Consider the following 10,702-nt stretch of genomic DNA (forward strand, 5'->3'; position numbering starts at 1 on the left):
AAAAACACTTAGCCTGCGCCCTCTGTGAGGCGGAACATTTATATTCAGTGGAGGAGCGATGCTGAGGACGAGGATGGTGAGGATGAGAGGCAGTTTGGCACAAAGGGAAAAGTTTTTTGGGGGGGTGTTTGAAATCGTTTTGTTGTTGTTTAAATTAAGGATGAAGTGAACAGTAAAGGAGAAAATAAGAATGATGAGGATTCTGCTCATAGGTTGTAAGAGGGAGTCAATAAATTCTGCCTTTATTTTGAAAAAAAAGTTGCTGATTTTCTGTAAAGTTTTATTCTTAATTTGAATCATTCCTTTCAGCTGCTGTGGATGTTTGCAGCTGGGTATCCTATATTCATGTGTTTTGTGGAACCTGCAGTGTTTAATTCCAAACATTACACTCAAATGAAATACTCAAACTAAAAAATAAAAAGTCGGTTCAAACTTTTTGTTTTTGAGTTGATAATATCATTCAGCACCTCCAGGATTATTCTTCTACTTGTTGGAGTTGAAATCAAGGAACACTCTGAGAGCATATTAACAAAAAAGGTCAACATGAAAGCAGGAGAAGCTGAGATATCCTGACCTGTAGACCCTAGTATGGGTAACTAATCCCTGATATACACTTCCTCTAATATGATCAGCAGTATAATTTCATTAGACCAACCCTGCATGGTGACTCCTTACATCATCGGGGCAGATCATTTTCCATAGCCAACCAAACCCCTTGTTCACAAGCTCTGCTCTAACTGTAACAAGTAAAGCACTTTTTTGAAAATAATACAAAATGTATATTTTACATGGGTTGCAACGTTTGTAATTTTGTGAATGTGAAGCGCTGTGGAAGTCAAATGAAGAAATGGGAGGTTGTTGAAAAATAGTTGGTTCCATTTGCTGTCTAACCTTGCCTCTGTGTCATGCTCTTTAATCTTTCCATTTAAGCGACTATAAAGTATAACAAAAAAGCTCCCTTGTTGATGAAGACCACATGATATCACTCATCTTACTGCTTTATGAGTAGCTTAGAATAAAGATTCAGAAACCACAAATAAAAAGGTTTTCCCCCTCCACTGCAGGGGGAAGCGAGCACTCTGCCAGCATGGAGTCACCAGAGTAGTAAAACACTACATGAGTTTCGCGTTCAGACGCAATTAAGTTGCCATACACAAATTTAGAAGATCAGGAAAACAATCCCACATCAAATTTTCTCCCAGAGGGATTTATCACAGCTCCCTGATCTGGGAGATTTGGCAGAGATGGCAACTTTTGTGCTTAATTATTTCAAGACATGTAAGAAGGGTTGGATTGTTAGTAGACTTAGTGGTTTTGGGACTGTGACTCCAGTTCTAGCAGGATGTGTTACATGCTGTCATCTGGGTCTCTCAGTGTCTCTTACTCACATTATGACTGATAATAGCATTACTTTCTGAATCACGGGTCTTTATCATCATGACTGATACATTATCCCTCTCTCCTCATGTGGAGAATCAAAAGCAGCAGTAGAGAGATCCTTTATTGTCACACTATGAGGCAGTCCTATACACAAAATTATGAAATAGTGTCAAAGGGACTTTTTGTGGTCTGTAAAAGAAATTGGAATGCATGGAAGCCTGTACTGAAAAAAAAAGATTAAATGGATTTTTTAAAAATGGGATCTTGATGAAGTCAAATATGCCAATAGTGAGTCAAAAATTCCGTCAAAATTCTGAAAAGAAAATCAGAATTTCTCTTCATAAATTAAAAAGGCATGCTGAGGTTAATTGATAATTCTAAATTAAAAAGGTGTGAATAAAGTCTCTATATGTAGCCCAGTGATAGACTAGTGACCTGTCCAGGGTGTCCTTTACCCTAAGTCAGCTGGGATAGACTCCAGCCTTCCACGACCCTAATGAGGATTAAGCGATGTATAGATAAAGGATGGATGTCTGTAAGTCGAATCTGTAATACAGTGAGATTTTAATTTAAACAAATGCACTACTTGAAAACTATGGGATTAGAAACTCTAAGTGTTAATTCAAGAAATAAAAAAGCAGAAAAAAAACAATACATGATGAATTTAACTAAAGAAGTGAAAATCAATTAAAAGGTGCGTGAGAAGCACTACATTCCTGACTTACTGGTAGAAATGATGACGCAGCAAGTAAAAATGCTGAGATCAGTACTTCACAAGTGTGACTCATCATCAACACTTTGGTTACTATAATGACTAAGTTGATTGTTTAATTTTGGCTCAGATTGAGTGTCATCGACCTCAAATTGTTCATGTATGACTTAGTCATGGTGGTTTGAAGACCTTCTCTGGTGAAAATCAAGTTGTTTTTTTAACGTTGTTAACATCCATATAGTGTTTTTATATGCTGGATCATTAGCAAAATTAGTAGTCAACACCATGGCTGAGCATTCCCACCTCAAAACTGCAGTGTGCTGGTGGTAGCCTCAAAAACATAGATTCAGACAGTCAAGCTTTCACACACAGCAAACCAAAGGAACTTCTTCTGCAACTTGGAGTTTGGGGTTTTTCCTTCATCATTCATTCTTCTTCCTCTGCATTGGTTTCTGGTTCAAACATCCATCCATCCATCCATTATCTATACACCGCGTAATCCTCATTAGAGTCAGGGGTGGCTGGAGCCTATCCCAGGTGACTTAGGGTGAAGGCAGGGGACACCCTGGACAGGTCACCAATCCATCGCAGGACTACATATACAGACAAACAATCACATCTACATTCACACCTATGTGCAATTCAGAATTACCAATAAACCTCAGCATATTTTTGGACTGTGCAAACTCCATGCAGAAAGACACCGGGAAGAGAACCTGGGATCTTCTCGCTGCAAGGCAAAATTTCAAACCACCAAGCTACTGCCCTCAGTCCAAACATGTATGGCTGAATCACTGTGTCATGCAGAGGAGTTTTAAGGTGTCTCAGCCGACTTGTCGGTGAGCTGGTGTGATTAAGCTGCAGCGATTAGTGTAGGACGTGGATGGAGACTTCATAGATTTGCACATTTTAAAGGAGGCAGTCTAGAGTTACATTGGAGCCATTATAAGGCATGAAGGGATTCATTTTATGGAGGAAAGAAAACATGTAACTTTGATGAACATCACAAATGGTTATTTAGGGATTTAATCAATGACCAGAGAGGGACTTTAAGCAAATATCATTACAAACTATAATGGTCACCTGTTTTTATTTAAACATCAATATTTGCAAAACACGTCAAGGATGATGACTTTGAGGCCCATTTTTCAAAATGTGAATGGCAAGTGTAGGTCCCAGCAGGCAACAGCGCTTTTACATATTCATAGTGAAAAAGGAGATTGTGTGCACACACTCACAGACATGCAGGAATATAATTCAGACAACTTCCACATCTGGACCCGAGCTGTTTGCCAAAGACTTGAGTCGGTCGTCTTGTTCTCTCTCCTCTCTCCTCTTTCTCTCCTCTTACCTCTTTCTGTGCTTTTCTCCTTTTTCTCCTCTGTTTCTGTCTTCATGTCTCAATCTTTCTCTGTCTCTCACGCACACATGCTCACACCTTTAACTGTTTCCCATACTTCATCAGCCAGTATATTCCTGTTCAGTTACATTCATTAAAACTGATGTGGGAAACACCACAGTGCTATTCTCAGTTCAACTTGACTCTAGCGTCTGGAGACATAAAGACTTTATTTTTGTCAGACGCTTATGCCAGCTTCATTTCATAGTTTCCAGTTTTGTTCCTGAAGGTTTTTTGCTTTAACACGATATTCCTATAGCCCCTAAAAAGCAGTTATTATTTCTATCTTGCACTGCCCAATTTCACTTGCTCTGCTACATGAAATATGAAACCGCCAAACATTTAATTCAATAATAAACTAAAACACTGAGTTTCCCAATAGCGCCTGTATTTTTATCGAGTTGCAGTGTCTGCTTCAGCTGAATCTTTATTGTCCTGGAGGGAGAGACATGACTGAGCTAAGTTTTCACAGTCTAGTGGCGAGTGCCATGTAAACACATTAGGTCATACAGCATCTATGCATATATAGTTTATGGTCTTGTGCAATCAGATTGTTAACTTTTAGTGTGGTGGTGTGATGGAACAGCAATGATTTACCACAAAAGTGAAATATAGGGAAATATAGGATTTCAACTGGACGCTTCTTCTGTTTGTTTTCTTGAGAAATCCAGTTTTAGAATCTTACGTTCATGTGTCGTTAAAGCCAAAACACAGAGTGGCTTTCGAAAGACAGTCTCTAGCACCATTACAGTGATTGCTTGTTTTCCACTGACCTGAATGCTGAACCTTTCACCCTGTATGCAAATTTATATCATATGTTCTACAAAGCCAGACACCCCTTCAGCACATCTTTTCCCATATTATAAAAAGGGAAACTTTTAATAACAACATTCATTGGAAACCAAATTAAAACAAATAATACAACATTTTATTACCAGTACATTCATCTTAGGCTTTTTCCTCTGAAACAATTCTAAAATTATAGTTTATACTTGTTGTGCAAAACAACTTACAAGACAAAATAGATCTACAGGTAAGATTTCCTTCACATTTAGAATTCAACCCATGATACACACATCAATGACAACATATTCAACAAGAAAAGCACTCAGAGAGCGCAGTACTCTGCCAAGGATGCTCAGTCATTGTATGATTTCTGAAGGCTCAAATCTTTAAAAAAATAAAATAAATAGTGGCAGAAATCATGGCACCATAGAATGTGGCCTTTTAATATAGATGTACTCACAGACAAAATGACCTTGTGCTGGTGTTATGCATGTGTATGTTATGTACAGATATCAAATCACATCTGCGGGTGACGGGAATTGATGGGACTTGGACACACCCCTAGAATTTAGTCAACTGTTCCTTGTATCATTTCCGATGGATAAGTCCTGATAAGTAGTAGGATCGCAATTCGTCGTAGGATCAGCAGGCAGATAACGTAGTTACAGTGACACTGTGCCGCTGTCTTACAATGAAACAGAAATCTTTAATAAATCCGTGGATCCAGACTATAAGCCGCATCACTGGCAAAATATAACATTTGGTCCTTGTGTCATTTCTGACCTTGCCTGAAAAATTCATCCAAATCCGTTGGTTCATTTTTGAGTAATGTTGCTAACAGACAAACAGACAGAAGGACAATCATACACTGATCGTCACATAACTCTACCACATTCCTTGGCGGAGTAATTATTATATCAGGCTGACTTCAAAAGTGTGAAAGCATAATCACACCACAGCTGCTCCCCAGCAAAATAGATTAATTTTGGAGTTAGCAGGAGAATGGTTTGGTTCTTAATTATTATATAATTGAAATATTTGCTGTCACTGAAACCACAATCACATGAGAAGATCAATACTGCTTTCTTGCGTGTCTTCTAAATATGAAGCAATCACCAGTTATCAGTAGTTTAGTTTAGGGAAAATGTTGGAAACAGCAGACCCTGATGAGCTGCTCAGATTTTGTTGTTTTTTTTGTGCTATTTCAGGAAATCGGATACATGGAGTTAATTGTTGAATTTTAGATGCAACCTTTAACCTTCGGAGATGCTCTGAAAAGCAATTCAAGGGACCTATTCACTGATTTCAATAAAAGTTTTAAGTTGCGGATGTTATTTTAATGTTTGAGGTTGACTTAATGATGGTAACTGTATCAACTTAATAGTGTGTGTAATTAAAGTAAAATTTCTTCATTGTTGTTAATTTAAAACTAAATTTAAGTTCAGATAACTTCATGAAATTGATTTAATAACTTTATTTTTACTAACCTTGACAGCAGGATTTCTAGTCCCCTGCTCTCTTAATTATTCTGGACAATTTCAGTTTCAGTTTTATTTTAATGTAAATTGATGAATAATTTCATTAGAGGTTGTCATGCCTCAGAAAGATCAATTCAAACTGTTGCATTTTAAATGTTTTTTTTTAACCTGACATTATTTTGTTCAGGTTAGTGCTGAGCCAGTCTAGCTCCTTCACTGTGTTTTCAATGATTGTGCTAAGCTAAGCTAACCAGTGGTCTGCTGCATCTTCATATTTAGGTGCTGTTTCCTACTATGTCATGTATTGCTTAAACTGCACCAGAACGTATAAATTTAGCAGGTGGATGATTTCCTTCCTGTTAACTGCATAGTTCAGCTGCATGGCTGCTTTCATGCCTGGTTGAAAACCATAGCAACTGTGGTCTGATTACGTCTTTCACACTTGTAAAGTCAAAGGTGATATGTAAATGGAAGCGTAGTGTATTCCTGCCTTTTACACTGTCGAGGCTTCCTATTGTGTATGTACTTTGGTGCATTTTATACAGTTCAGTAATGGGCTTCCATTAGCTTAAAGCCTTTCTTCTTTTTACACTCGTAAACTTTTTAAGATTAACTTCATTGTTGAAGAAATTGCAGAGCGGGTATCCTGGTTACTTTCATCTCCGAACCCCAACTCTGATACATCCCAAAAATTAAGTAGAAGGTAGTTTTACGCTGATGGGATTTATGATAGAAATTCAGGACTAATTACAACATGCAGCCATTTAAAGATAGCTTGTGGATGTTTTGCAAAATCCCCCCGCATATCTCTGGGTTTTGGCCCTTCTTTACCTCACGCTTTACCTCAGCACATGGACCAATAACACTGTGACAGTAGGCTGTGAAGCTTTAACTAACATAAGTTATGTTTGTCACACCCTTCGCTCTCAGTGTGTCTCTGAAAAGGGAGTTCAAGCGAAGTTCACGTTTCTTGGAGAGTTTTGGCCTGAGCTGACGAAAATGAGCAAAGCAGAGGAGTGCGGCAGAGCAGAGGTTAGTCAATTACAAGGCTCAACTCTCGTAACAAACTTCTAACAAGCAAATTTTTGGATCCGTGTGTGTTTTTGTGTGAGCACAGAAGACAGAGAAAGAGAGAGAGTGAGAGGAAGAGAGAGAAAAATAACAGTGTAGGTGCAGGAGGCTGTCAATTGAGAGTGGTTTTTTTGCACAGGGACACATGTTTTGTGAGAGATTTTTTTGTGGAACGTGAAAAACAGGCAGGGTAGGACAAACAGAGCAAAGGAAGGAACAGCTGTGCAATTATATCATGCTGGGACAAATGACAGGGCTCCCAGTTAAACAATCTGTGTCCGAGATCGATGGCATGTGATTGAAATGTGGGTTTGAAAAGGAAAGCTAAAAACAAAGCCCTTATATCCAAGCATTCTTGCTCACCTTTATCATACCACTTCACTTCATTCTTCCTCTGAATCCCTTTGCCCAGAGTACACTGAATAAAACAACTGCATAACTTTGCCTTATCTTACAACAGAAAAAGGACAGAATTTTAAATCAGCAGGTAAATCAGCAGGGTTTCAATTTCTTCACTATGGTTGACATTTAATATTATATATTCTATATTTCTCTGGATCTCAGTTTCTTTCAATAACCTACAACATAAACATCCAAGCTGTAGATGTAACGAAGCTGCAGTGTCAGAAACACATGCATGTTATTAGAGCAGAAACAAAGTTGTTTCTTATTGTAACGTATTGTATCTATGTTGCAATCCCAGCGTGGTTCTAATCAATTAACCCATTTTTGTGGGGAATGAAAATATCCTAGGGTAGTGAGAACTGGCTTTATTTTGGATGATCACGATGATTCACAGAATGTACAGAGAACACAAGCCTGAGGGGAGATAACACTTCACCGAGGTTCCTTTAACAAAACAGGCACCAGAGTGAGATGCTGAACTTCCATGATTTTTCTCCCCCTGGTGAATGGAAAAGAAAATATTTTCAGGTTGTATTTTTTGGGATGGGGAGAAAGTGAAACAGTCATGTTTTGGAAACCTAAAGGTGCTACAGTAACATTTTAGTTTAACCCCTAAACAGACATTTTCCTCTTTTTTGTTTCCTATTAAGATAGAGTCTGCGTCACTGGAGAAAGCTAAGCTAGTTAGCAACTGTAGTTTGCATGTGGCACCTTTATAGTCCCGCTTGCTCTGACTGCCCCCTTTCCCACATCCTACCTCCCAGTCTGTATTTGCAGAACTGCAAACAGATCCAAGCCGTTTTGTATGAGTTGTGTACGTACGCTGGGGTTTGTTTTTTAGCACACACATGGAACAGACAGCTAACAGACTGTGAAATGATAATAACTGAATCTGACAAAGCATGCACAAATTTCACCTTTAGATAGGTTTGCTAAAATGCTCTTTTTCATCACTCAACATCACTTGGTCCAACTACATTAAACTGACATGATGTTTACACAGAGGAAAATACTGAATTACTCAATTACAAGCTTTTATAGTGTCACCTTTCTTCTTTTTTCCCTGCGATGACTGCTTTATATTTTTCTCCATTAGGAAAACTGTTATTCTCTAACCCAAGACCCTTGTTATTGTTGTCAAAAGGAAATATTCCAGATATAATATGCATCATTTGATATAAATGTTATCATCAATCAGGCTGACATATTTTGCATTTGTGGAAACTTTGAATTTTTGGACTCTGGGGCTTCAATTTTAAACCTGATTTATTGATTTAGTGGCTTTGAGCAAAGTTTGGATGCGTGTTTGCAATAACCAGCTCACATGGGATTTTATTTGGGTCACAATAATGGATTGATTAAAACTGCCTTACATTTAAACTATCTATGTTGCTTTGTGAATTTGAAGAGAAAGAAAGAAAGAAAAGACAAAAAAGCCAAGTTTCACTTAAGTTTAGAAAAATAGCACCTCTTTTTGACAGGTTGCAGTTGGCCACACTTACCTGATACTGTTTATTTCATCATTTCCTGGGTTTAAGCCCAATCCACAACTTTTCTAAGGCCTTATTCTGCCTTAATGCTCACTCTCTTCACTACTACCTACAATAAAGGCCAAATAGGACACTTTGATGAGATTTATCCCATGGTCTCTTGAGCTGACAAGAATTGCTTCAAAAGCAGATCCCAAAAGAATACAGCACATCAAAACTCATTTTCAACATCTGCATTCACCCTTGTAAATGTTTTGTTTCTTAATCACAGATCAGAAAGGTGTCTCGCTAAGGCTGTTGGAGAAGCAGGAGGCTGGAGAGGAAGGACAAATAGCGCTATTCTAAAAACACATGAAATGCAAAAGAAAAAAATGCATGCATGTATTTATTCACCCCCATTCAGCTCAAATCATTCAAAACTTTTTGCTCAGAGAAATCAGATGTGCTTGTTTTCCTTACTGGCTCACTTACTCCTGGGTATCCCTAATTACGGATGATTACAACATGTTTGCATGGGATTGTTGTTGCAAAAATGCTTGTGTCATAGTGCCTGTGTATGTGCAGGCTCAGTACGTGCTTTTGTGTTTGTGCAATTCGACTCGGGCGGTATGCAAGGTAGCAGTCCCAAGAATGTGTTTACAAAGCCCCATCATAGCTTCAGAGCAAAATTGGCATACAAAGAACAGTTGGATAATTATACGGCCTGCCCAGCTAAAAATGAATAAAAACATCTCTTTCTCCTTCCGGTGCACAATATACTATGTGAGGCTACATGTGACACTGGCATAGAAGCATAGAAACCAATCTAAGCACTACCACTGGGCACTGAGCTGTCTGGCAGAGCCAAACATTGGACATTCTACTTTAGGTGCAATTGATGCTGTATTTGATGTTATTTTTCATCAGTATTAGTGTTATTAGTGTCATCAGTCCTCTCAATAAAGTCTGTCAGGCCAGATAAGATAGAGGGAGAGAGAGGGAGAGCATGCATGTATATCAGCTTTCTGCTCCAAGGATGCCATCTTGTGTTCAAACACCAAAATCATGCACTGCTCAGGACTAACAAAAAAAACGAACACTGCTCAGATTATTGCCATATTGGACCTGAATTAAAGTGAATTTGCAGTATTGTGCAGCAACTGAACCTTTTACTGCCCAACTGCTGTAGCAGTTCCACTTAACTGAGGCTAAGGATAATCATACATTCCTTGTGGGACATTATTTCCTATCACCTGCAGTATCTACTCCATTAGAAAAATATGCAAATGCAAAAGATGCCATGCATACTGATCACAGTTGCCCTTGCACATGTGTGAGCACTTTGCTAACCTTGTTGCCTGCTTCCCATCAAGGCATTCCACGACTGTTATTGTACAAATAACCATGTTTATTATCTCTTTCCTAAAGAGAATGAGGCCTGCCCTGTCTTCACGCAGGAGCAGACCCTGAGCCAAAGCAGCCACAACAGACACCAGACCCCCTCTGTCTCCCACCAACCTCTGGCAGCCATGTTTTCACAACCCAAGATAACAGAGAAGAAGGAGAGGATGTGGGGCAGAGAGGTTTGATAAATGACAGTCATAAGCAAAACTGTGTTTGTGTGTGATGGAGTGAGAGAGAGAGAGGAAGAGAGATGCGGGACAGATGTAAGGAGATTTAAGGGAGTGGGCGTGAGCGAGAGAAATGAGTAAAAGATACATTGTAAGGTCATCACAATGTTTATTCACCCACTACAGTGATGTGGGATAATGAGTAATTCTCCATGCAGCAAGTGTTGTTTCAGGATGTTGCAATGATGACAGGTTCCTTTGAGAGAATCACTCATGTTTTCTCATAGGGTATATATTTCTCAAGCGGCCGGCTCATTTTGCCAAGACACATTTCAAAATGAAACTACTCTCGCCGCTCTTTATCTGCAGAGCAATTTATCTGGCTTAGCGGTCCATTCACCTCGTGTTCAGGACCAGCTCTTTGCAAGATA

Source organism: Acanthochromis polyacanthus, chromosome 14, assembly GCF_021347895.1.
Source record: "Acanthochromis polyacanthus isolate Apoly-LR-REF ecotype Palm Island chromosome 14, KAUST_Apoly_ChrSc, whole genome shotgun sequence".
Classification (NCBI taxonomy): domain Eukaryota; kingdom Metazoa; phylum Chordata; class Actinopteri; family Pomacentridae; genus Acanthochromis; species Acanthochromis polyacanthus.